We start from the raw sequence: 27,551 nt of genomic DNA on the forward strand, positions 1-27,551 counted from the left end.
TACCATTTCCCTATTAAATCTTTCTGCAAAGAGAGTGGAGCTATTTTGTATGCTTATCCTTTGTTCTCCTACCCCTTTCTCTTCCCTGTGTTTACATTACAAGGGGGAAGTTAAGAAAATAAAAGGGGAAGCCAACTGAGAAAGGCCACATAGAAGATTTGAAGCTTCAGGAGTAGGAGAGAGGAGAACAAATCCTCTAGGCATGTTGCTGGCGCGGAGAACAATACATTTCCCTTTAACATGCAGTTAAACTGCTGGAGAAGCTACATCATTATTTTCCTGAATTAATTTCTCTCTCCTATGCAACAATGACTGTTCTTCTTATCAACCACTCTCATAATGGGCAGTAAACAACCAACCACCTCAGCAACATATATTATTAAGATTCTTCCTTTTTCAGGCCAGCTGTCCCTGCAATTATATTTTACAAATACAATTCTACACAGCTCCTCTCAGTTGAACACAATAATGTAATTTTACTGAATGACTCTGCAGAAGGCCTAATTATTTCTTGAAGCAGGGCTCCTGATGTTATTTTGCATTTAATTCATGACCACATGCTGAAGGTTATCATCTGTGCAGCAACCAATTGGAATGTTTTCTAAAAAGTATTTCACGTACTTTTTAACCTGTGGCTTTTAAAAACAATTGTTCTTTGCTTTGTTTCTTGAACACACCTGAAGGGCTCAAATAGAATAGAGAATTAAATTATAAACCATATATGTTGAATTAAATCCATTTTAATTCAAAATATGTATTAATTCTAGTATTATTGAAAGTGTGCCTGTGTCATCCAATCAATTACCCGTATAGTTTATTTTAATAACAAAATAAACTTGCAGATCTGTGTCAGCGACTATTCATTTATGGAATAGTTCCTGAAAACATCAATTAAAAATGATCTTCTCTTCTTGAAATATCTAGATCTTATTCAAATTTCCTTGTGGCATACACTATATATTGTTCATCACATGTTCCCCTAAACTGTAGTAATTTTTTTACAGTGACACACATAATTGTCTGCATATACTTCTCTTCCATTTGAAACTATATTGATATACAAATAAACACAAGAAAAGTAATAGTTAATATATAACAGTGCTTACTATGTACCAGGAATACATCACCCTTTAGATATGTTATCTCCCTAAATCTTCACTATCGTCCTGGGTGAAAATCTCATTTTACAGGTAAGAATTTCAAAACTTGGGAAGATTTAGTAGCTTGCAAAAAAATAGGCAGTAAATGGAGAACACAGGTTTCTAGTCAAGAGATGTGCTATCACTGATCTAGTTCGTAACGCTCTATGTGCTGACATATATTTAGGTTAGATTTCCAATTACTGAGATATTACGTGTGTGTGTGAGAGTGTGAGATCTTCTGCAAGATGTGTGTGTGTGCGTGTGTGTGTATAGTATATTATAAGGGTATTATAAGGGTTACATCAAAATTTCCCATATGGATGTTGGGTCTTTAAAAACAGGCAAACCCAGCAGTAATAATATTAACAAAGTTCATTTTTACATTCTAGAATAGATACTGTAATAAAATTTATCTTTCCTATAAGATTTCTTTACCTGGGGAGATTAAGTGTTGTGCATGACTTTCCTATAGATGGCAATAAAAGTGATTCACTCTCTGATATAGTCCTTTGTTACATTTGAGGGAGAAAACTCTGCTGTTCAAGATTGAAGATAAAAATTGTATTTAGAACAAGAATACAAGAAAAAATAAAGCTACAAATAGTAGAATAATAGTAAACTTAAAATATAAACATGTTTTATAGAAAAAGTATCTTGTCAAATGGTCCTGGAACTCTAGCAGATCATTTCCATAATCTAGGCTTATTCTCTGGGTACGGAGGTACGTTTGTTGAAATGGCATTAAAATATACCTATAAACCTCACAAATTCTACCACAGAGGCTTGTCTATAAAAATAACTAGCTATTAGTCAGCTCTGACTGCAAGGATATATTTATTTATATCACCTAGGAAGTATTTAATTCACATAGAATTTGCCGATGTTATGACAAGTGTAATTCCAAACCAAGAAGACAAATATCTATGTTAATGCAGTTCACAAAGAAAATATTTTTCTGTTCCATAGAAATATTGTTAAAAGTCATTTCCTTAGTATGCAAATGCTGAAAGTCAAGTAGTTGTGACTTTTGTGATATTACATACAGATATGTCATTGAAATGTTTTAACTTACCAATAATAACTGAAGAAAACGTTATTAATGGTTCCTGTTTTAAAATATTAACTGAACTAAATAATACTTTTCAATAAAACTTACAATAACAGTATAAAAATAAATCCTGAGATCTATTTTACAAAATTATAGCGAAAGAAAGGACATGTGATTTCAGTAAATACCCTTAGACTGCAATGCTATTAACCATGTGATTAATATAGTTATTTCTCTGATTTATATCCAGGTGGATGAAATGATGAGTACGATTGATGAAGTCATCAAAAATATGAATATTGAAGACAAACTTTATCACAAGAGACTTACTGTACTGTAAACTTGAGATGCTATGGGCATATGAAGAAGCATCCTGTGAATAAAATGGTAACTGTCTTTTTATGCCTTAATACATTCAAAAAATATTTTTAGGGTATTTTTAAGTACTGGAGAAGATAAATAAAATTCAGATATATGACTTCTAACACCCAGAAACAATCTATAATTTAGGATTAGGGAACAGAATGATTCTAGTTGTGAGAGGCTAATACCCAGTCTGTATGATAATAATAATGAAATAATAGAATAGTCTTTTAAGTTATTTGTCTGGCTTGATGATGAATGAATTATTCATATTGTGTTTTGGCAAATATAATTGGTTGTATAGTAATAGACTATTAATGTGAATGAAAGTACTATATTTCTACAAAGGAGACGATGCTGTAAAATGGTTTCAGCCATGAGTCTGGTGCAATAATTTTGTTATATACTAAAAACTTTAGTCAGTCAAGTAACTGGTATAATACACTTAGAATAAAACATTTGAGTGACTAATCATTAGGCTACATTAAAGGGGAAACTTTGAGCCTCGCTACCAAAACTGAGAATACAACTTTGTTAGGAATTCATGAAAAATTCTTCAAAAAGAGTGAATTTAGATCATGTTACAAAGAACACCTCAATCTATTTCTCAAAGAAGAAATTTGAGTTCCCATTCTTTAATTAAATCAATAAAATTAGAAATCTAAAAAAAAATCTCAACAAGTCAAAAATAAACACAAAAGATGAACAAAGCACAACAAATCTGGGCTAAAAAGTACTGTATAAAATAGAAAATAAATTACAATGCCTGATGATTTGTCAACCAACATCATTGTAAAACACATGTGTCCAAAACTATATCAGAGGCACAAGCGTAGTTTCATATATTTTAATAATTCTAAATAGAGAATGAAAAGAATTTAAATAGTTAATAGGTCACACAAAGAACAACAATGTATACTTCCAAGAGGTAGGAAAGCGATTCCAAAAAATTGAGGCAAAAATTATTTTTTTAAAGTACAATTAGTTTTAAAAAGATTTTTGGAAAATAATGGAATAAATGAAAACTCTTTTAATCTAATTTAAATTCATATCCATAATGAAATACTGATTTCTAAGATACCTTATAATCTTTCAAATATCCCTAATCTGCTCCCAGGGCCAGCCAACAGCAATAGTCATGTGAGTGACTCCACTTTGGAAGTAATTTTTCTAGTCAAGTTGCTTTAACTAATACATTTTGAAGGAGAAACAATCTATTCCCACCACTTAATACTTCAATTGCATAAATGGGAGCAAATGCATAGCTCTTGTTTTTGAAGCCACTGAATTTTGGGAGCAAATTGTTATATAGCAATAGATCTTTACTAAAACAGTTTATTCGCTTGGAATCCCTTTGCAATTTCTTATATTTTTTCAGACACCTTTCTTCTTGCAATGGGTTCTCAATTTTGACTTCCAAATTCTATAATTATGGAGAGATTATATATAAGTAAAATCAAATTGAAAAATAGGGAAAGATTTCAATATATGACTGCATGTATTTATTTACAAGCGTTGCAATAATGTTTAAAGGATATTTGATAACACAGGAAAGAAACTCATGAGTTAATATGAAATGAGAAAAATTTGATGAAAATCTTTATTTTGCTTTCTTGGCCACACCATGGCCCAGCCAATACCATCTAAATCCAAATCAGCATCTGGTCAGCTGAACATCAGTGGGGAACACACCACCTTGATTGTTCTCACTATTAATTCATGAAATTATCCTTGACCATTCATGTCCATAATGGTATCCTATCTCTAGTCCTTTCTTTAGTCCGTTCACTCAGTCATCAGAGGCATCATTTCAGACTGTGGGGACTATTTACCTATCTTCACCTGCCCTCACATCCTCTGCCCTCCTGCCTACTCCTACAGCTCGCCCTCTCACCTGTCTGAGGAAAGCAGTCCCATCCCCTTCCTTGCTCCTGGGCATCACAGTTCTCGGTCTTTCTTACACCACCAGATTTTTGTTCCATTTAAATGATTTTAATTAGCATTCAAACCAGATATTATTTTTTAAAAGAAGAGTTGATACATTATTTTGGCCTCACTTTCCATCTCTTTCTGAAACATCCCTCCACTTTTTCTCTTTTTTCTTCTTCCTTTTTTTTTTTTTTTTGGTCTCCTTTCAGCAAAACTTCAAGAAAGAGTGACCCTCATGTACTCACTCTAATTCTTCTTGTCCCACTCTCCCTTCATTCCACTTTACCCAGTTTTCTTTGCTAATGCTCCATGGAAACAGCTCTCATCAAGGTCACTGATGCCCTCCTCATTTCAAGTCCAACAGTCAGTTCCTATTTATTGTCACACTTGATCTAACAGCAAAATTTAACAGAGTTGAAACTCTCCCCTGTTTCGATAGATAAACTTGTTTTTTCTCTTCGCTCACTGGTTCCTGGTTCCTCCTGCCCCATGGCATTTGCTGGTTCATTCTCTTCTTCATACCCTTTTAACATTGAAGAACTTCAATGCTTAGTCCTTGGTGTCTTCTCTTCTCTCCCCACACTCTACATCTTTGCTGCTTTATATGGCCTTCTGGGTTTAAATAACTTCTACTCCCAGATGGTCTATATCCAGACCAGACTTTTCCTCTGGACCACACAATTCTATATCCAACCCCATGCTCAACTTTTACATTTGAGGGTTTAACGCACATCTTAAACTCATGTCTAAATCCAGTTCCTGGTCTTTATATCCATCCATGGATTCCTCTGCCTTAGAATACATAGTTGTCGCTCCTATACTCTGTTGCTCTGGTACAGAGTAGTTGTGCCATCCATATTTATTAAACTAAATAATAAATGAATACATGAATCAAATTTTCAGGGCACAAACACAGGTATACAAATACCAAACTAAAATGCAGTATATCAAATCAATATCTGAGTTGTACTGATCCATAAAGGTGAAGGGAATACAACTGTTACTATTTGTTTTATTAAAATTTTCCACGATTGTTATGTACTGCTCTTACAATAGAAGAAAAAATTTAAAATACAATCCTTCTAGATTTTAGGACACATAAAGGATGAGCTTGGATGAGTAAACTAATGAAAATACTGCGTTAGCAGAATTATATATTAGAATTTATGATTATGTTTATAAGATTATCAGGTAAAGTTTCCTTTTGATCCATCAAAAAGAAAAAAGCATGTCAACAAAAAGTAGTATTAAATAAATTTTACTATTTTTCTCATTTATGAAAAATACAAAAAAATATTTTTGCCTTTTAATTGCTATACCTGAAATCTAGGGAAGTGACTGGTACCGGGAAATAAGAAGTTTTTTCATTACTAACCATGCTGTTTTAATCTTTTTTAGATATATTTATTTATAAGTAACTGACGTTCAACACTGTATCGATTTTTTATTTTATATCCCTTTGGGCCTCTCCATATCGATATTTGACTAACAGTAATTTAAATTATCAAGCCAAGTTTCTGTTAAGATAATATATAATTCAGGTATTTGACCTATTCAAATCCTTCCACCAAATTACTTTAGCAAAATGAAATACAATTTTTAAGTTGAAAATATGAGCATTTTAACCATGGGTCAGACAAGGTAGTCAGCTTTTACTTCCTTCTGAGTTATATCTGCATTGTGTTTGTGCTCATGGAATTAATCAATGGGTACATGGAGCAGATAGGGCTAAGAGACTCTAAAATGATAGTCAAGGCTACACTAAAAACAGCTCAGTGTTCTAACAACTGTGTCATCTGCATTCCTCATGGAAACGAGCATTGAAAAGTTCTCGTAAAAATAGATCTGATAACATGCACTCATGTATGCCCAAGTTAGGTTTAAAGTCTATATGGTTTTTCCTTCTTTCTTAACAAAGGCTGTGGGGTTTCACGCTTTTTAATGAATAAGGATGTCCAATTTGTACGACATGCCCATAAAACTGAATGTTTGCTTATTTATTTTTAATTTTGCTCCTTTTGGAGCATAGTGGTGATGAGCTTAGGCTCTAGTTTTGGGTTAACTGTGTGACCTTAGATTATTAAAGAGTTCTGTGACTTAGTTTCCTCATTGTAAGACAGACATTAAAATAGCACTTAATCCATTATCACTATTTTGAGGATTAAATGAAATAATACATGTAGTTTTTGGGACATTTCATGAGGCGTGTTCCTAACAACTAGGACATGCAGCATTAGACATTTTACCTACATTGGGGTAATTTGCTCTTTCTTTCTTTCTTTCTTTCTTTCTTTCTTTCTTTCTTTCTTCTTCCTTTCCTTTCTTTCTTTTTTAGATTTTACTTATTTATTTGAGAAAGAGAGACAGAGATAGCTAGGGAGAGCATAAGCAGGGAGAAGAGGGAGAAGCATGTTCCCTACCAAGCAGGGACCCCGATGTGGGGCCTGATTTCAGAACCCTGGGATCATGACCTGAGCTGAAGGCAGACACTTAAACAACTGAGCCTTCCAGGTGCCCCAATTTACTAATTCTTCATATACATATTGTATTAATTTGCCACAATAAAATACTAGACAACAGTAATATATTTTTTTTCATGGTTCTGCATGCTAGAAGTCCAATACTGAGATGTCAACAGGATGGGTTTTCCCGAATCCTCTCTCCTTGGCCTGCAGATGGCTGCCATCTTGCTATGTCCTCATATGGTCTTTCCTCTGTGTGCAGGCAGTCCTGGTGTCTCTCTTGAGTGCCCAAATTTTCTCTTTCTATGGCACAAGTCAGATGAAATTAGGGTCCACCTTAAAGACCTCATTTTTACTTAATTTCCTATTTAAAAGCCCAATCTTCAAAGCAGTCATGTTCTGAAATTAGAGAAATTAGAAATTAGAGCTCCAACATATGAATTTTGGGGGAGACATGGGTCAGCCCATAACACATGTACAAATATGACAAAATTCCCTAGACATTGTCTCTCTGGTGTGAAGCTCTTTAAATCTCTATATTATTTAATTGTTACAATAATCCTAATAAAGGATGTAGTATTTATTTATTTATTTATTTATTTATTTATTTATTTATTTGGCTTCCAAGGCTGAGATATAGGTTACTTTATTTAAAGGGATTAAAAAGATGGTAAGGGGTGCCTGGCTGGCTAGTCAGTGGAGCATGGAACTCTTGATCCCGGGATTGTGAGTTCCAGCCTCATGTTAGGTGCAGATATTACTTAAAAAAATAAAATCTTAAAAAGAAAATTAAAAAAAAAAAAGATCAGTTTAGAGTTCAGGTTTTGAACCACATCTTTTTTCAGACTCAAAAGCCAGGTCTTTCCTACCCCATTATGGTTTATCCTAAATTGATCCATTGTTTTTTATTGGTCAGTTCACGTGCCAGATAAGTAACAACTATGTTATTGTAGATGTGTTTTCGTTTTTGTTTACTTTTTCATTGTCTCCATTGGCCAAGCTGTTTTATCAATTTGTGTATAGATGTAACCTTGTGGAATTTTATTTTCATTTTACTAGAGTGATTAACGTTTTAAATTTATCAATGATTACCAAAATAAGAATCAATTAAGCTTTCTTACAACATTTGCCATTTCTTCACTAGACTCACTGGAGCCAGGACTGGGCCGTTTTTGACTAGGTAGCCATTTTGGATGATGGGGAAATGAGATTAAGATTGTCAGGAATTCCTGAAAAATGAGAATAACTCACACAAGTTTATTGAAGATAAGACTGAATAAGGCATGGAGTTTTGGATTCTGCTGCCCTATCTTTACCGTTGCTATCTCCTTCTATTTAGCTATATTCCTAACGTAGACTAATTTACAAATAGAATGAACGTTATGGCCACTTCCTTTTTAAGAAGCATTTGTTTTGGGGATGAAAATAGGACTAATAAATTAGCCCCCCCCCTTTTTTTTTAATGGATTGTGAAGGCAGCACTGATTTTCAAAACAACATTGATTTTAACAAATAAATGTTGTCATCTCAAGTGACTCATTTGGTAGGAACTAGTTTATATGCCAATCTCTAGTCTGTTCTAAGTGGATAGTCTCATAAAAACATAAATTTTGAAATTTTCTTTTCATGCTATTAAGGCTTTTTCGTTCCCTGTGACAATATCCACTGAGCACTGTGAAAAACATGATCACAATAACAACAGTTTTCAAAGAGAAGGTACAAAAAACTCCTTTTCCTTCCCCACCAATTTTTTTCCTCCTTTTGTTGAGATTTCCTCTTTGTAGACAATTTTCACAATGAAAATAGAATAGTCTCTTTGCTATATCTCTTTACCAGCAAGTTACTCTAAGTTTCTAAACTGTGGCAGTTTGTAAATTTGATAATATATGACTTTATATTATTATGCAACCAGGTACAAATTACTTAAAGACAGTGAGAGAAAGCCCAGCTGACTACTCAGCTTATCTTAGCAAAATTTTATTTAAATTGTATCATTTATGACTTGTTATAATGGTGATACTTGGGAATTTAGGAAATCATAAAGATTTTTCATATCTGAGCTGTAACGGATTCCAGACAAAAGTAATATTATGTCTATAATACTATGTCATTCTCATATAAGAATATGGTGAGAATTAATTAATGTACATATACATACATACAGAAGACCTAGATTAGTGTCAAGTCCATGGTAAGTACTATTTATATGAAGATAGTTATTATTATTAGTGTGGGAAGGTGATCGCTTTGTATTTTTTGAATTTGTTGCCTTGTGAAGGCTTTATCATTTATCAGAGAAAAAAGTTAACATAAAGGCTTTGTATAATTAGACTCAGTAATAACTTTTAAAAAGGTTTAGGACGCTTATTATTTATAAATGGAATACTTTCTAAAAGGGAAATGAATCCAAATAGTACTTGAACAAATAATACCATTTTACTTGGTTTTAAATAGTTTATACATTTGTACATAATTTTAACCATGAGAACATTTTCATATCAAAATGACAAAATATATCAATCAATCCAATTTAGAAATATATGTAACTCTAAAAAGCACAGTTGAATTTCATTTCTGAGGTTTAACACTGAATTTGAGGTGGATTAAAATTCAGATACCACAAAGCTAACTTTTCTATAAGAGAAATAGTAAATTATTTTTGGAGAAGTAAATTAATTTTAATAACACTGATGTTCCTTAACAATTTTTGGCAAAATATACATTCAATATTAATAACAGAATTAATAATTTTTAAAAAATACTTATTTATTAGAGAGAGAGAGCTTGAGTGGCAAGGGCAGAGGGAGGGAGAATCCCAAGGGAATCCTCGCTGAGTACAGAGCCCAATGCAGGACTCTATTTCATTCCTGAGATCATGACCTGAGACGAAACCAAGAGTCAGAGGCTTAATTGACCACACCACCCAGGTGTCTCAACATTAATGATTTTTGAAATTAAAGTATCACAACATTTCTCAATATTCTATCTTTTCCATCAACCATCCTGGTTAAAATACTTTAAAGGCAATCTTTCTTTCATTGACTACATCCCTTTAAGAAACAAAACAAAAACAAACTTTTGAAAATGTATTGGAAATGTACGTTTAGTGAATCTGGATTCGTATTTTACATTTTGTTACATCGTAGAGTTTGTAATTAGGTGTATCTTATAAAATGGAAACACTCCTTGATTGTGTTGAAATAGGATCATCCAAGCAAATGAAATATCATTTTGAACTTTATCAATCTAAGTTTCCAAAGCAAGCCGATAAAAAGGCTCCCTAGTAAAAGACTTTCTAAAGTACGTACAGTGCCTCAATTCTTGTAAGTTTTCCTGAATTGGATGTAAAGGGTGATTAATTGAAGTGCTGATTGTAAAATGATTTTCCTCAGGGTACACAAGTAGATCCAGTCATCTATGTAAGTCTACAAGTACTTTCCCAATGTGTACAATAGTCATGAGTACAAATTGTCCCCTGAAATTGAGGCAATTCATTTCTACTTTGAAAAATTAATGTGTTCGAGGGGGAAAAAAATCACTAGTACTGCATTATTTCTATTTCCAAAAATTCATGCTGAAGTCATAACTAGCACCCAAATTTCATACACACCCTCCCCCATCTTCTTTCTCCTCCTCTTCTTCCTCCCCTTCTTCCTCTTCTTCCTCTTCTCCTTCTTCTTCTTCTGCTTTTTCTCCTTCTTCTTCTTTTCCTTCTCCTTCTCCTCCACTGCCACCTCCTCCTCCTCCTCCTTCTTCTGATTGATTCTTATTGATTGATTCTTCTATTGATACTTCTTCTTGATATTTACTAATTGATATGTGCAAATCTATTGTATACTAGACTTTTGTTATCTGTGGCATTGAGATTTTTCAGAGCGAAGCCAATTTCACAGATCTGAATTAGTATTAGAGTTTAGTATGCTTATTACAAAACTTCCCTCTGGATCAAAAAACAGAGCACTTCCAGGTAAATATGCAAACTGTTACGTCTTCAGTAAAAAAAAAATAGACTTTCTAACAGGGTCTATGAAAGCCATTTCATTTCTATTGTAGTCAGTTTTGTCTTTGAACTAACATTCTATTAATGTTAAAATGAAATGGGCAAGTACTTGAATTTATGCCAGTTGCATCTCTGGGCAATTATCTATATAGTTAAAATTATTGTCCTTAGAATTAGGCAAAATCGTAAAGCTTGCTTCTCAAACTTTGCGACTAATATAAATTTGTGTTAAATTTCTAAATAAAACGCATTTTTGAGGGAAAATCTGAACTTTTATAAAACAAGAATATAGTACTTCTAGATGTCTTTTAGGAAAGGTCTACCTGCACTTGCAAATCTCATCACTTCAAATAAAGGAGTGAGCCAGAAGTTAAGCAAAAATAACACGGGGTAACTCCTTTCAAAAAAAAGGAAGAGTGAGGAATGTAGCTCTCGGGCTTCTTAGAAGGCACATGCACTCTAAGGCAGCAACATTATGAACAGCTGTTTGCCACCATGCTTAACTTGGCTGTGAATATCCGAAATAGTTGTCCGTGGTAATAGGAAATCCACGGTCATTTTACACCTTGAAAGAAGCTTCAGTTCCAGCCTATCAAAGCTCATTCTTTCCTGGAGGAAGCTCAGAATTACACGGTTTCCACATCTGCGGAGCATGTTGTGCTTCTCAGTCATCTAACTGCACTAAGACGGGCACAATAAGATCACTGTTTTCAGACATTTCCAAGCCGTGTTCGTTTTCAGCAGGGCAGGGGCGGGGAGGGACGGGGAAACAAAAGTACACCACACGGGCGCTGGATCACAGGCCGGTTTTCAGCCTACATAAAACTGTTAGTGGAACCATGAACAAGAAACTTCGCTGTGACTGTCGTAACTAGCTCGACCTACTAGAAAAGGAAATTCTCTGCATTTTCCTATCGTCAAGACCTTCTTGGTGTTTTTTATAATTACAACGTCTTTTAGATCTTTATAGAGGGAAATATTATTCAGTGATAACATGGGATCCTCGTTTTATTATAAAAAACTAACATTAGTCGAATTTTACCAAGAAGCTTTCTTAGAAAAAAACTTTCATTGGTTTAATGATATCTTTTTTTTTTTATTTGAATGTTTTATCTCAAAAGGTTAGAAAACAATTCATGGTACTTAAGAGATTTTGCAGTATTCCTGAGAATACCTGAGTATCAGACATGAAAGCTACTTTGGGAGAAAAATCATTAAAAGACATTTTAAAGGTATCTTAAAAAACAATGGTTTATTCTAAGTTTGGGGATTTTTTTTATTACAATTTGTACAATGAGTTTTCATCTGTTTATGAGTAGAAAAACTAATGAAAAGGACATATAAGATCTAGCTTCAGGAACAAATAAACACTGACCACTCTCCCAATCAAATTTTTCAAAGGCAATAATCTTTAACTTCAGTAGTCACTGGAATGTTCTCTAGAAGACCAAATTCCTCTTTGGTTAATTGGGCTTCGTCAAGTGGAATGGGCAGGAAGAAATTGAAGGTATATTTGGTTTTTTTGACATGCCTATCACCAGCTCTGAATGCTCCTGGATCAGGATATGTTGGGAGCTGGATGGACATGACTAACCCACATTTGATAAGACTAATTGAATCTGCGTTGAAAAAAAAATGACCTTTGAAAACCAACCGCAAGTTTGACCAGAAAGGTTTCCTATCCATCAAAACTTGTTCTCCGAGCATGTTTTATGAGACAAGCAGCAGCAACTCATTTGTCTTTAATATGAGTTTTGAACACATTGGGTAAATCAAACTTAGGAATATATGAGAGGAAAATATAAAGAAATTTACAGTGAAGCAAAAAGATAACAGGGAATAAAATTTATGCTATAAGGTACAAGTGCACAATTCTTATTTAATGAATTGTTGGCAAATTGTCATTTATCTAATAAGAGTAGTTCATCTTTTTTTGGATTGTGTCTACATGATAGCTTCACCAGAACGGAAAGGGGAAGGAATGTCTTTTGATGGTGACTTGGTGGTTATTAAAAAAACAAACAAAAAATCTCAAAACAATTTCATCAGAATCAGAATCTGCCTATATTAAGACAGGGAATTCCGCTGTTTACCATTTCTCTAAGAACTTCAGGGGACATAAGCTCAGTGATGGCAAAAAGATAAATGTGCCAAACCAGATGTAAAGAGTATTTCTTCGCCTTCGCGGGCTCCTTTCGGTGCCCATCGTATGCAGTTATAGTTAAGGGTTTGGACCTTCTTGTTTCTAGATATTGATTTTAAATCCACACATACTTTTATTCCTTCTTTGAGCTCATCCTGTAATTGCTTTTATTATTTTACTGATTAGTGTTTAGTTGTCCCTTGCCGGTTTTATTGCATGGCCTAATTTTGACCCCTTGCTCTTATCTCCAAACTAGACACGATCTCTGCTGAAGGTAAGAATCATTTTATAACAGCTCAGGATTGGGCATCAAGTGGCCAGGGCTCATGTTTCTTACCTGATTTGCGGAGCTTTCTCTTTAGTTTGACTAATCGGCTCTGGTAGCTTGTGTTTCTCCCCGTTTCTTTCCCTGTTTCTCTCCTCTTTTTCCCTTGGATTTGAATCTCCCTGTTTTCAGACCCAGGTTTATAAATTTAGCTCTGCTGCTGAGCACTCTGTTGGTTCACTGTTCAACCCAAAGGAGTGGACCCCTTAGAGATTGGTTTCTGTGACTTCGTCTTAGAGAACCATTCCTACCCTCTGCCCAGTTTCCTGTCTTATATAGGCTTTTGCATTTGCTTCCATCTTATTTAGAAAGTATTTGTTAAGATAATCAATGGACGTGAACATTAAGAAAAATTCAATAACCACAATTTAGTCTCCATAGCCTACTTGGAGTTGAGGGGGAGAAAGTGTTTTGATTTTAAAATTCCCCTCCCGAGTACTTTTTCTTATCCTGGAAACCATTTAGTTGTTGCAATACAGATGAAAAATCCCCAAGATTTTGGAGAAAATTGTTCGTGTTTGCAGCTCAAGTTATCCGAATCATTCATATGTTAAGTATTCTGTCTCAAACATATTACTTAATTTCAGGCAGTTTAAACAAAATCTGTATTAAATCTGCCATTCAATTAAAAAAAAGGGGGGGGGGCTTTCAGACATCCACGGAGAGAGCTAGGCAAATTACCGTGGTGCCTGCCTATATCACATGTTTAAAGGAGCAAGAGGTCAGGTATTTTACAAATCTAACCCCCCCACCCCACGATGGGACTAATGACACAACCCAACCCACCACACAGATCTGCCACATAGTTCAGCAGATTGCATTTATTAACCACTTAGTACAACCCGCCACGCAGAACTGTGACACAATGCAACCTGCCACATAGAAAACCCGGCTCCACAGATAACCAAGAAAGCAATTGTCTGATTCTAAGGATATTATAACCTTGTTCAATGGAAAAAGGTTCTTTTTTCCTATAATGCCACCATTTGAATAACTGTTTATCTTAGTCCGTTTGGGTTACTGTAACAAAATACCATAGACCAGGTAGATTACAGCAGGAATTTATTTCTCACAGTTCCGGAGGCTAGACATTATAGGGTCAAGGTGCTGACAGATTTAGTGTTTGCTATCTGGACAGCCGTCTTTTCAATGCAATCTAACATGGCAGAAAGGGTTAAAGAGCTCTCTGGGGTCTCTGTTATAAGGACACTATTCCATTAATAAAGGCTCCGCCCTCATGACCTCATCACTTCTCAAGCCCCACCTCTAAATACCGTCCCACTGGGGATTAGGTTTCAAATATGAATTTTAGGGGGACACAAACATTCAGCTCATGGCACTGTTCCTTTCCTTTCAAAAACTATTAAATGTTTGCCTACCATGTACCAGGCACTGCACTAGATGCTGGTGGATCTAAGAGAAAATAAGATGCTATTTCTGACCTCCAAACCTCATAGATCAGTAGGCAACATACTTATGAAAAATAATTTATCTTTGTGTTACAGAGGTATTTCTCTAATACAGTTCCTCAGTGTACAGAGAATAGAAGTAAATCCAGAATTGGCTCATAACCTGGCCATGCCTGAAAAGTGATCTTTTTAGTATTCCAGAAATGATCCTTTAGGGTTTCCAACTTTGAAAATGTTCGCAAAAGACGGATGTATAAAACAAATATATGTGAATTTATTGATTTACAGTAAGAAATACAATTATAGGAGGAATAGATGTTTATATTCATTCTCTAGGCATTTTCTTTCCTTCAGGCAAGCTGTGTTAAAAGACAAATTATTACACTACTGTGTTGTGCACAGAGTATCGGAGGAAGGGACTCTTGCTGCTTGATCCTCATGCGTATGAGTCTATTTTGTCCATTTCCATGAAACCTGGCAGATGAGTTCCATGCCGCATTCCTCTTGCATAAGCCCTTATCGCTCAACAAACACTACGCCAAGCAGGTTGGAACACGTCCTCTGCTTATTGGCTCCGTATTCACTCATGTCCAAGAGATCATCGGAACAAAATTTAAGCAAGAGTCATAGATTATATGCCAGCTAGTTCTACATTTCTTTTAGCTGAAACCTAGATCTTCCTTGAGTATACCACTTTCTTTGCATCTCTCAGTCTTGGACTACTCACTTTCTTGATGGTTGGAAAATAAGATTGTGTCTTTTATTCTCTCCATTGCAACGCCATGATGATTATTACACAGCTTTTTAGTAAAATGTCCTCCGCCATTTAGATTCATGCTATTATGTTCAGTTATCTTTTGCCTTTCCTTTTCCTTCCCTTCTCCTGATCTCTAGCTCAGTCCTCTTCATTCACTGGAGAATTTGGCAGAGAGCGAATCACATTCCTTTGCACTTGAATTCCTTCCTCGCTCTTCCCACTCTGCACTAGTATCAACAATTCTATTAGTGTGGAATTTCCATAGTACAGAAGTTACTCTGACTATCGTGACTGTGTATGTTTCTGTAGCAATTCATTAAACATTCATGTTGTAGTTTAAATCTTTTAGTGAAATCTTATTTTCATTATATCCAGATATTTAGAGTTATTCCTCAATCTCTTCTATGTGTTGCCTGTAGATATTAGCTGAAGTGTTGGCAGAAAGTGAGTACCAGGTTTTCTGGTTAGAGAAATAATAGAAGAGTTAGAGAAGGCTTTATAAGAGCTCAGTTTTAAAAGCTCAGTAGGAGTTCACCATGCTGGCTGGAGGGCAAAGGCCTTCCAAGGGGGAGACACATCAACGAAGACATAAAGTCATAAAAGAGCAAGCTAGATCCTGAAGTCATTGCGAAGAATGCTTGGACACAAGGCTGGACATCTAGCCAGAGATTCTCGATCACTGTCCTCCACCTTGGTGTCATCCACCCACCTGCATATGTAGAATAAGCCTTTTGGTCTTTAGTAGTAACACATTTACAGCCTTCTTGCACTTCGTCTGAGTTCTTGAACTTCACTCCATTCTATCCCTTACGTTATCCATCTTTTTTTCCTGTCATCCAATCAACACAACTGCCACACCTCAGGCAGGTGTTGGGCCAGAATAAGGCAGTTGCCAGATAATGGAGAGCCTAGTACAGGCAGATTTTGCTTTATCATTTTGGCCAACAGGAAATCATTTATGTGATTGGAAACCCAACACATGTTATTAAGAGGAACAGCGTGGCTTGCGTGACAGAGAGGATGGGCTGCCATTAGCTTCGCCATACGTCATTAGCAGCATTAAAAACATAATTAATTTAACTCCACATGATTCTTATTGCAAGTTGAAAAATTCTTAAGGTAAAGCTATTCTGAAAGCATAGACAATAGTAAGGATGATAGAAAAGTGCTTTAATAGACTCTTGCCATTCAAACGGCCAACAAGAGAAAATGCTCCTTCTTCAGTTGAAAGGAATTTCTGCAACAAGGTTTAGGCTTCTTCAGCTGATGTCATGACATATCATATGTTTACTTTTTAATGTATTTGAATATTATACCCCTTAAGGAGTCTGTACCAAAAACATGAGCCATTTTTTCCTAATTCCTGATCAGCTACATAGGGATTAGATTTCATCTTTAGTATCTGACCTGTTTCTTGACAATAAATGATAGAGACTGACTCATTCATAGCTTGGCAGATATAGAAAAATAATGATCCATTTGTTACTTAAAGAAGAAAGATTTATGATTTTTGCTACTGGAAAACTTTGTAGAGGAAGATTGCTGAATCATAGATGGTCACTCTGTTATCCACATCTCTCCAAATAATCTCTTTCTTGACACTGATAAACAGTTTTCCTGGGTTCTGCCCAACCTTCGGGGAACCAGTGACTCTGATATACTGTTGAGGAGATTGATCGCCTTGCAGACACCAATAGTTTTTTTTTTTTTTTCCTGACATCAGTTTTTTATTTTCTGCAAAGTGAGGGCCACCACTCTCATTGGTCCTTGGGCATCTGTCATCTGACGATGGGATGCAACACAATCAACTGAAGCCCAGGAATTGGAACAATGGAGCAGTGATGACTATAGTTCATAAAAAACTAAGAAACCACTTTAAATATTTTCAAAGACTTCAATATAGTTGAGGTATGGGAAACATTTAATGGACTGGATTTCATGATGTCTTATAGTTTCATCTAGCTCTTAAATTCTATAACATGAATCATGCTTTAACAGGACTCATATCAATGTGAATTATAGTCTCATCTGGGAAAAATGAATTTAAACAGTCATATGATTTAGTTGCACGTGAACCTGTGAACCTCTTAGTGCTGCGTGAATTTGGAAACATAGCAGTAAGTCTGAGAACTCTTTTTGCACATGTTCCCCAGGCATTATGTACAGAGGAAAGAAAATGTCTCTTTCACTATTTTACAAATTTATGAAGATAATTTTTTGTAGATTAATTTATTTATTTTTAGAGAGAAAGAGACAGAGAGCATGTGCATACAAGCAGAGGCGGGGGAAGGGGTAGAGGGAGAGGGAGAGAGCATCAAGCAACTCCCTGCTGAGCACAGAGCCTGATCTGGGGCTCCATCTCATGACCCAGAGATCATGACCTGAGCTGAAACCAAGAGTCGGTCACTCAATCGATTGAGCTACCCAGGTGCCCCAGATTATATATACATATACATATATATATATATATATGTATATGTATATGTATATATATTATTGATAAATTCATTTAAAAGCTTTCAGAAACAAATTTATTTTTTTTTAAATTTTATTTATTTATTTCAGAGAGAGTGAGTGAGAGTGAGAGAGAATGAGCCGGGGGAGGAGCAGATTCCCTGCTGAGCAGGGAGCCCAATGTGGGCCTCCATCCTGGGACTCCAGGATCATGACCTGAGCCGAAGGCAGACACTTAATCGACTGAGCCACCCAGCCACCCCCAGAAACAAATTTAGTAGCTTTCCTATCTGTAAGCATGATCAAAATGTTATGAAAAAGGTAAAAGGAAATTTAGGAATATCTTAATACAAAGCATGGTAGAATAATATAGAAAACACATAATTAAAACTTTGAAATCTATTACAGAAGAGAAGATCAGTAAAGATGGGTAGATATATGTTTGTTTCTTCTAGAAGAGGAAAATAGTGAATTTGTCAATTTGTCAATTCTCTCTAAATTAATCTATTAGTGCTGTGTAATCAATCACAGTCAAATTCTTAAAGAGTTTTTTCAAAGAAAAAAATTACTCGGGGTGTCTGAGTGACTCAGTTGGTAGAACATGCAACTCTTGATTTCGGGGTTGTAAGTTCGAGCCCCACATTGTGTATAAAAGTTACTTAAAAATAAAATCTTCCAAAAAAATTACTCAAAGGACACCTGTAGGAACAAACATAAGGAAATAGAATAATAGAAATAATAAAAATATGAGGCCTTGTTTTACCCACAGTAAATGTACTATAAAGTTTCATAAATTAAAAAACATTGTGGACATAGGAATAGGTCAACGGGCTAGATTAGACTCATGTATAACAGCAATTTCATGCCTTATAAATGTCATATTTAAAATTAGTGAAGAGAAATTGGATCATTCAATAAATGTTGTTATAAATAAATATGGACATTTATTCACTATTTGTACAAAAGCAGTAACAGATTTATTTGTAAAATAAGAAGTCATGTTTGCGCAAAAATCTCGGGTAAATAATTCGTAATCTTGGGGTACAGAAGGCCTTTTTAACTACAAATTAAACATAAATTAAAATTAGGATCCATTTAACATCAACATGCCCCCAAAACAAGATAGAAATTCTGTAAGCCTACATTTTCAGCATATAAATTGAAAGAATAATATCAAACATATATATATATATTAAAAACCTCTTAGAAATCAATATATATGTTGAAAATTTCTCTCAAAAGTAAGGAAAGAGAGACTCATTGCTTTTCGCTGTTGCTGGGACTGTCCTGCCATTCCCGTGAGTATGTGAAGTTTGGCTAGGAACACGTGGGGGTTACAGCAGCCTCTTATATTCGATTGGAGTGAGCATGGGAGGGTAGCTTCTTTACATTTTTTCCCCCACTACAGTTCAAAAATAAAGTTCTTCAAATCCAACACCATACTCTCACGATCTTTTCCCCTATTTCTGTGTGTTAAGATGCCCCTCAAGGCTCTCCCTACCTGGTATGGAATCAGAGCCACGTCTGACATGAACATGAAAGGATATACTTGTGTGGAAATGCTGAGCTACCGCACTGTCAGGTTTTTACTCTTCTGGGTCATTGTGACCCAACCTCTTATAGTACAAGAGCCGGAGAGCCAGTCAGCAATTAGAAACAGACATCAACGTCTATTGCTGATCAAGCAGAGGTTGAATGCAACTGCAGTGCCGAAGCCGCAGAACTCTCCTTGGTTAGTCAACTTGTGCTTGCCCCCCGAAGTCTCAGGAGATTGATATGTGCGCTCTTGTGTTTTGACCCAGCACAGGAGAAAGGATTTATCTGTAGAAGCTGCTTTAGAGAGTGCATTTGATATTAGAAATCCAGAAAAAAAATTTCAAATTTTTGAAACATCTCAAAGTTCTTCAGGCAGCCTCATATAATTATAAGTATTAATATTTGACCATGGCCTGATTTATGACCTGCCTTACAGCATAAAAATAGCATAAAAGGACATTGGAAATTATAATTCAATACTGTAGCAAATACAGCCCAAGAAGACTTTACCCAACTTTCCCGCCACTTCTCCCCCAGGAATATTTTTATGGGTCTGGGCTTAAGTATGCGGATATCCACTAGATGAACACTGGAAAAGGAAAACTGGCTAATCAATGATTGTGTGTGTACAGTGCCAAACACCCCACCAGCCCCACTTCCCTAAACTTACTAACTTTGTACTTATCAAAGAGATAAGCTGTCCGCTCCTCTGCTTGTACGTTATGGTGTGTCGTAAAGACACAGACAACTTTATTTCTCTAACAGGACCAGCTAGCATTATCCTGCGCTTCCAAATCTGATCACTAACGGAAATATCTATGCAAACACTTTCAAGCTCATTATTTTCACTTCTGTAAAATGTTTATTTAAATGAATTTGAGACTATAATTAGCTAAAATAGTCCTGCTGATCTTGCACTTTCCAGAGTCAAGTCACAGCGGTGAAAAGACCCCTGCTTAACACAAGACAAATATTTTGTGTGTTTGTTTGTTTATTATTTAGCAAACTCATACAATACTTAATAACAGCTAATGTATTCTTCTAAGAACTTTACAAATAGTAACTCATTAAATTTTCCTGATGACCTGTCTTGGTTAGCTTGGACTGTTATAAGAAAAATACCTTACACTGGGTAGCTTAAATAACATTTATTCCTCATAGTTCTGGAGGGTGGGAAGTCTAAGAACAGGGTGCCAGCTTGGTCAGGTGCTGGTGAGAGCCTTCTTTCGTTTCCTCATATGAAAGAGCAAGAAAGAAATCTGTCTCATCCTCTTTTTGAAAATAAGTCCTATAATCTCATTGAGGGTGCCATACTCATGATCTAATCTAGTCTTAATCATCTCTCAAAAGTCTCACATCCAACCATCACACTTCGGAGGTTAAGGTTTCAACAAATGAATTTTGAGGGGGTACAAACATTTAGTCCATAGCACAGCCCATTGAGAAGAGCTTATTAATATTGTATAGGTGAGTAAACAGAGGAACAGAGAGATTAAGTACCTTGCCCGAAGCATCAGTTTCTCAAGGATAGAACCAGGATTTTAAATGCCAAGAGGTTCCCCTCTACCCTGTATTACAAGGTACCATAGAGTTATCTGAAAATGTGATAGCGAGCTCCGAAACTGAGAATACTTTTGTAACATGCAATAATCGTGAATTCCATTGATTTCTAAGGATATAACATATAAAAATTAAGAACATAAAAATTGATTTTAATTAACCCATTATATTTTTATTATGCCATGCAAAATTATCTTTTCCAGCCTAATTTATTTCTCAGACATCTGCAAAACACACTATGAGCTTGTCACATAAGTTATAAACTACCCACTGCTAAACAGAGTGTGGGTACTGGGAAAAAAAACATTAAAGAGCAGTAATAGACATAATCATTATGAGTGATAGTTAATCTTATGTATCAAGTTGGAGGGTGTTTTTGGATGAGATTACCATTTAAATTAGTAAACTTTGCATAAGTGGATTGCTCTCCATAATGGGGGTGAGCCTCATCTGGTCAGTTGAAAGCCTGAATAGAATAAAAAGGCCATAGCTTCTTTAAACTTCTTTGGATAATTCTCCAGGATACTGTCAGATTGTCTTTGGACTTCATCTGCATCATTGGCTTTCCTGGGTTTCCAGCCTGGTCTATACTGCAGGTTTTGGTTGGATTCATGAGCCTCCATGATCATGTAAGCCAGTTCCTTATAATAAATAAATATCATGTGCATATATGTGTGTGTGTATGATACATGCATACATACATATACACGTATAGGATACAATAAAATGTATATGTGTGTGTTAATATATACATAGATATGCGTATGTATGTGTGTATGTTTCTTTGAAGAACTCTATTGTGCTTGGGAGTTGGTTGGATTAAAAGAATCAAATATACTTAAAGAAAACCCAACATAATACCAAGAAAAGAAATACAAATAAATGTAACAATGATACCACTGTGTAGAGTTTACTCTTAACTAAAGGATTTGAGTGATAACGTTGCGAAAATCAACAGAATAGTGTTGGAGGTTTCTAAATAGGAAGGGGGCACATGAGAATGATTTAAGAATTTGAAGCCAGCTGACCATGGCCTGATTTATTACCTGCCTTACAGCATAAAAATAGCATAAAAGGACATTGGAAATTATAATTCAATACTGTAGCAAATACAGCCCAAGAAGACTTTACCCAACTTTCCTGCCACTTCTCCCCCAGGAATATTTTCATGGGTCTGGGCTTAAGTATGCTGATATCCACTAGATGAAAACTGGAAAAGGAAAACCATTTGATCAAATGGAGGATTTGATTGTAAGGGAACATGAACCGCATCACAAATTTGGGGGAGGGATGCAATTCACAAAGTCATTCAGGGAAATGCTTCTCCCTAAAGCTGTGGGATGCAGTACAGTATCTACTATGCCCAGGGCCATATTGGTTGAATTATAGCCTGAAAATAGAGTGTACTGTAGCTCTGAAAATAGAAAAGAAATGTTAAAGCTGAGAAAACACTGTAAAGGGAGAATTGGTAAAATCTGATGATTTGAATGTGGGAAATAGAGGACTGAGGATTTAAAAAATAATATTTGGATTATGAGTCTGAAGAACATGAAGTTTGGAATTTGAACTCCCAAAAAATTCAGCTGGATTTGGAGACTCCTCCACAATTTCCTGGAAGAACTATAACTGATTGTTTGGAATGAATGGAATGGTTTATATGTGCTTGAGGCAGACCATAGTCCATTCTGCAATAAATAGGTTACCAGATTTATTATGTATATGTGTGTGAAAATATTATTAAGAATAAATGTTTAGATTTCCCAACTGTTTTATGTTGACAATTCAAGTTCTAACCCACAATAAGCAAACATTAACTTTATATTTTCCCCAGCCAGGTGTCTACTTCCCAGTTTTATAATTTTATTACAACTGCTTTTTAGGTTTGGCTGAGAGGAGTCTTCACTGCTACATTAATTTGAGAATTTATTGGGTTTAATTTTTTTTTAAGATTTTATTTATTTATTTATTTGACAGAGAGAGAGGCAGCGAGAGAGGGAACACAAGCATGGGGAGTGGGAGAGGAAGAAGCAGGCTTCCCGCTGAGCAGGGAGCCTGATGCGGGGCTCCATCCCAGGACCCCGGGATCATGACCTGAGCCGAAGGCAGATGCTTAACGACTGAGCCACCCAGGCGCCCCTAGGTTTGATTTTTAAAAGAGAAGTTCCACTATGAAAAGATGTATAGTTAAAGAGTGCCTGGGTGGCTCAGTCGGTTAAGCAACTGACTCTTGATTTGGGCGCAGGTCATGATCTCAGGGTCGTGAGACCAGGCCCCTTGTCTGGCTCACATTGGGCATGGAGTCTGCTTAAATTTTCTCTCTCTCTTTCTCTACCTCCCCCCCTCCCCTGCTTGTGCATGTGTACTCTCTCTAAATAAAAAAATCTTTTAAAAAAATAGATAGATAGATAGATAGATAGATAGATAGATAGATAGATGATAGATAGATAATACACAGTCAAAACTTAGTGAGAACAATCATTAATAAAAGCCTTGTCCTAAATTATGGATAGATTTATTATTTAAAATTAATAAAGATATATTTTGCCATTACTTATTACATGAGAAATATACAAAGGAAGGGATAGATGTAGGATTTTCTTCAGAGGTTTATTCAAAAGAATTTAGTAATCCAGAGTATGTTCATTCACATGGCTTTCTGGTATTTCTAGAATATCCTGGCACTGATGGTGCTGAAACAAAACAAAACTCTACCCTGCTATAGATAGATAGATGATAGATAGATAGATAGATAGATAGATAGATAGATATAGGTAGAGGTAGGTAGATACAGATATAGGTGTATATACCTATATCTGTATCTACCTACCTCTACCTATATCTACCCTGCCATATAGATATAGATGATATAGATATAGATATAGATATAGATATAGATATAGATATAGATATAGATATAGATATAGATATATGTAGTGAGTTAGTAGATACTCCTTGGCATTGCCATTCAATTAGATATCAGATCTAATTGACGCTGTGGCATTGCCTATTCTCACATTTTCCGTGGTATTGGTCCAGTACCCAAGACGACAATTTCGTGTTTATCTTCCTAATCATTCTCTGTGCTTGTAGAGATGAAGCTGACAGAGATTTGGCTCTAAACTGGCCTCTTGATCCAGACCTCACAGAGCGGTGACTGAAGAAAATGCACTTCTGGACCCACGGGGCCTGTATTTACATCCTGGCCTACTCTTTACCAGCCATGTTAACTTGAGTAAGTTACTTGATTACACTGTGTCAGTTCCCTCATCTGTACAAAGGGCAAAACCACTATACCGACTTTACAGGATTTTTATGGAAATTAAATAAGCACTTTAGTCCATGTCTTCTAGGAAGCATAGCATGAGGGGAGATTTAAGAGGCTAGCCCTTTATTTTGGTGGTTCTAGCCCAGGGTAGTAAGAGTCAGAGAAAAAGATAACTGCGGTAACCAAGAAGGTGAAATGATGTGATGTGACGTTTGTCGATCTGGGTGCTATTTCACAGCAAACCACCTAGAGAAAATGCAGGTCTCTTGGCAGTCATGTTTATTCTGTACTTGGGAATTGCCTGTAAGGGTTGCAATAGGGAATAGCCACAGAGAAGAGAAGGGAGGGAGAAGCTTTGTGACCCTTCATCTGTTCTTTCCCATTGATCAGTGTTCAAAGTTCACCTTAACGTCCAGCTGGCTCTCCTACGATTCCAGATTGCCATTCAGCCCTTGGTGTTTCCTCGAGAAACCCTGCAGAGAGGGTCATCGGAGTCTGAAAGTGGGGAGGAGAGCCAGCGCTTGGAGGCCTCTGTGGGATAGGCCATCAAGGAAATCTGAGAAGGTGTCCAGAGTGCTTCACAAAATGAATAAATATGTGTAAAGCACTTAGAAGAGTGCCCTAGGATGGTAAATAATTTGTGTGTGCGCTATTATTGCTCTGAGACAGGCTGGGGAGGATGTAAAACAAGAATGAGACTTATAAATAAAGAGTTGTATTTGATAGTGATTGTAATGAGATTCTAATTGTCCCAAGATCGTCTCTGATGTCATGGGTTAAACTGAGACATAATTACAACTCCCTCTAATAGATTAGAAACACAAAAAGGGAACTAGAAATGGTCAATTCTTGCAAGTTTTTTTCTCAACCAAGACACAAAGAGCGATTTCAGAACAGGCTCAACTCTAATTTGGATTATGACCAATGCACCCAGGGGTGCTGACCGCAGTGGGGAGAGAAATACTTCTGCCATGGTTTTGAAGCTGATGCCAGAACAATACATGGGAGACAGTATTTGACTTTCTCCCGGGAAGTCTCCATTTAATTGTATCTCTTTGTGGCTCCAAGGCTTGTGAATTGCTGGAATGCATAACTGAAGAAGACTGGATTCAGGGAATATGGCATGAAAGGACAAATAACTATAACTTTGGGGGAGCAGGCATAGAAGTTTTCTAGTAGATGGAGTTCTGCCCAGAATTACAAGATCGGGCCAGATCCTTGCCCTGGTAGTGAAGACTTTCTGGTTAAAACTCTGGGATGCTTCAGGAAAAAAAATAAAAGCACAAATGTAAAAGCATGAAAATCATCCTTTGTCCACCCATAGCCCAACTCTTTTTTCCAATTTCTGTCCTATATTTGGGGTCTTAAGTTTAAGGATTCCTCAAAGTTTTTATCAGACTATTGCATTATAGTACGTTCAAAGTTATTAGTATGCCCGATAATTGCCATTTTGTAAATATACAATGTAAGTTCAAACTTACCATGTAAATCTGAGTCATCTAGATGCTGACATAAAATTCCTTTTCTATAATTTTAACTATTTTTCAGAAAAAGATAAAAAAAATGGATGCTGTTCTGTTTCATTCTAATTAATATCACTAAAATGGAAAGAAACCAACTCTATCAGGCTTGACTGTTTGCATGTTAAGTGGGATTCCCTCCTTGAAGAAATTTTTGCATCGTCAAGGGATTAAACTGGCAGCTGTCAGGCTGTTCTCATGCAAACCACAGAATTTGCCCCTCCTCTTGGGTCTGATGGAGATTTATGCCAGATGCTCAGAAGAAAGGACTGGATTTCAAAATCTAAAAGTCAGCATAGAGGGAGAGAGGATTGCAGGAGGAAAAAAGTGGATTGTTTCATCATTCTGAAGTTCTTGAAAGCTTGGGAACATGCGTTGTTAGCATATAAATTATCTAACACACAAGACATAGATACCATCAAATTAAAGATTCAAAATTCTTATCTGGTCAGAGTGGGTTTCCTCCTGGTCATATTGTTTTCTTGACTTTAGGAAAATATGGATTGATTTTGAGATGCTTGCCATAAAAACTCTAAGTTTTCTTTTATGATTGCTTCACTGAAATAGACATAGATGAAATTACCAAGAAATGATCGTTCCTCAAATTTAGGGTCTATATTCTGAATGTATAATTGCTATGTGTGTGTGTGTGGTTTTTTTTTATGGATAATGTAATGGGAAACTATAATGAAGAGTTATTTTCTTTTCATGATTATGTTTTTTTTAATCTAAAATAATATTGCTACTCACATTTTTGTTACTTAGCAAAGAATACTAAATAAGTAAGGTTTGTTTATGGGCTCACATTTTAGAGTCTCAGATCTATGATTTAATTATTCATATATGTAGTAATTCAAAGTAAATTTAATCCTAAAAAATTCTTAAAACAGTTCTTATTTTGCAGTCATACTTTTTAGAATAACATATTAACTATACACAGCTTACATCTATTTTGCTAGAAGTATAGAACCTTTGGGGCTCCTGGAATGCTTAGTCAGAAGTGCATGTGACTCTTAATCTTGGGGTCATGAGTTCAAGACCTGTGTTAGGGGCAGAGATTACTTAAATAAATAAAAACTTTAAAAAAATTATAAAATTTTTTCTCCATATCATCTAGACCCTAGGGAAGAGGGGTAAACACACATAAAGATTTACTCTTGAAATAATTAAATTTAAGATTAGATTTCACGAATTAAGAGCTTGGTATGCAGGTCAGCTTGAACTAGCCGTTTGATTCTACCAATTATTTAAAAATATACATGAGTCCTTGCTTTCCTATTAACATTAATATTCTTTCAAATTCTACTTTATCTATTCTATCAATATTGTAAGCCCCAACTAAGCAATGTATTGTAGATAAACTTTATCACAGTAAAAGTTTAAAAATATGTATCTCCAAATAACTTTTTAAATATTGCAGAAATGCATTACTAAATTTGCGGAGAATGTTAACAGAAATATTAAAAAATAACATTTACACTGAAGAGAGACAAAACTGTATAAAAGGAGAAGGTTTTAGGATCGTTACTTTTACTTTTTTTTAAGATTTATTTATTTTAAAGAGAGAGTGCACAAGTGGGGGCCAGGGGCAAAGGGAGAGGGAGAGGGAGAGGGAGAATCTCAAGCAGACTCCCCACT

At 35.6% G+C, this 27,551-nt stretch overlaps 1 long non-coding RNA gene across 3 annotated transcripts in view; it reads left to right on the top strand.

Moving 5' to 3' along the window:
* Nucleotides 1-25,210, top strand: part of LOC130542594 (uncharacterized) — a 64,803-nt gene extending 39,593 nt beyond the window's left edge. For 2 of the 3 annotated variants that reach the window (XR_008957253.1, XR_008957252.1), the window contains exons 8-9: nucleotides 2,441-2,577; nucleotides 24,219-24,360. This is a non-coding gene — a long non-coding RNA (uncharacterized LOC130542594). Of the gene's footprint in view, nucleotides 1-2,440; nucleotides 2,578-24,218; nucleotides 24,361-24,830 lie in introns of those variants that run through there. The other variant, XR_008957254.1, reaches the window with a different exon arrangement.
* Nucleotides 25,211-27,551: the final 2,341 nt, after the last annotated feature.

Source organism: Ursus arctos, unplaced genomic scaffold (assembly GCF_023065955.2).
Source record: "Ursus arctos isolate Adak ecotype North America unplaced genomic scaffold, UrsArc2.0 scaffold_4, whole genome shotgun sequence".
Taxonomy (NCBI): Eukaryota; Metazoa; Chordata; class Mammalia; order Carnivora; family Ursidae; genus Ursus; species Ursus arctos.